Here is a 1,208-nt window from a genome sequence, read left to right as displayed (position 1 = left end):
ACCTTGTTATCTCAGATTCTCCAGCATCTGCAGTTCCTACTTTCTCTAAAACAATAGATAATGCAATTTTTCTTTCTTTTTTCTTTTCTTATTATATAATTATCATGGAAGGACGGTTATTCTGAACCTTTTATTTCTTCATTTATCTAATTGATTACTACAATTTTGTAATTTTGAAAATCTGTAATGCTAGACTTTTTATTTCGTTATTTTTCTGGTTTCTTTTTTTATTAAGAATTTGTACTCAAGAGTCTGTACCTCAGTAGCTTTGTAGCTATGTAGGAGCAAATTACTGGATTCTGTACTGACAAAGAGTCATCTAGACTCGAAGTATTAGCTTGTTCTCTCTCCATGGATGCTGTCTGACCTGCTGTGATCTCCAGCATTTGTTGCTTTCAGTAGTTTTGTACCTAAGAATGCACTGTATGAGGCAACATGTAAATTTTTGAATACATGTGACAATAAAGCTAATTCAATTAAATTCAATTATTTGGCGCCATGTTTTCCTAATTGAAAAAAGACGATATCAGGAAGATGGCAGAAAGATGCACAAAGCAGAAGGAAACCATTTGGCCCATCTCATTGCTTGAACTATCCAATTAATTCCATCCCCTTGCTCTTTCCTCTAAGCCCCACAAATTTGTTCACTGTAAGTATTTTATTTTCAATCCTCCTCTGAATGGTACTATTAAGCTGCCAAGGAGATGAGAAATCTGATACAAATGCTATTTAACATCAGGCCAGTGAATATCACATGATGGAAAAACATGATCAGGTCAGGATTGACCGTGGTCAGTGATACAAAGCAGGTCCAATTCATTGGTCATTCTGTCGATGCAGCATCTGATATTCAGTTGCATTGCCTGTTGAGTTTATTGGTAGCCTGATCAATATTGTCGATTTGCAACATTGTCTAGGACAAATCTCTAGCCTGGTACTTCCTTAATTAAAAAAAGAATGCTGTAGAAACTCAGCAGGTTGGGCAGCATCTGTGGGGAGAGAAACAGGGTTAATATTTCGAGTCTGATATCATCCTTCTTCAGTGCTTTTCCATTTCAAATCTGTGGAGGTTCAGCAAATTACCGGGATACACATCTGATTTTCATTTGTTTATCCTTGATATCTACAATGTGAAACCTTCAGAACTGTGGAGAGGAGAAAGCTGATATCTTTATCTTTAATTCAGTTCACAGAAAAACCTTAATCAA

This window comes from Rhincodon typus, chromosome 2 (assembly GCF_021869965.1).
Source record: "Rhincodon typus isolate 14 chromosome 2, sRhiTyp1.1, whole genome shotgun sequence".
NCBI lineage: Eukaryota > Metazoa > Chordata > Chondrichthyes > Orectolobiformes > Rhincodontidae > Rhincodon > Rhincodon typus.
Note: the sequence above shows the minus strand (reverse complement) of the source record.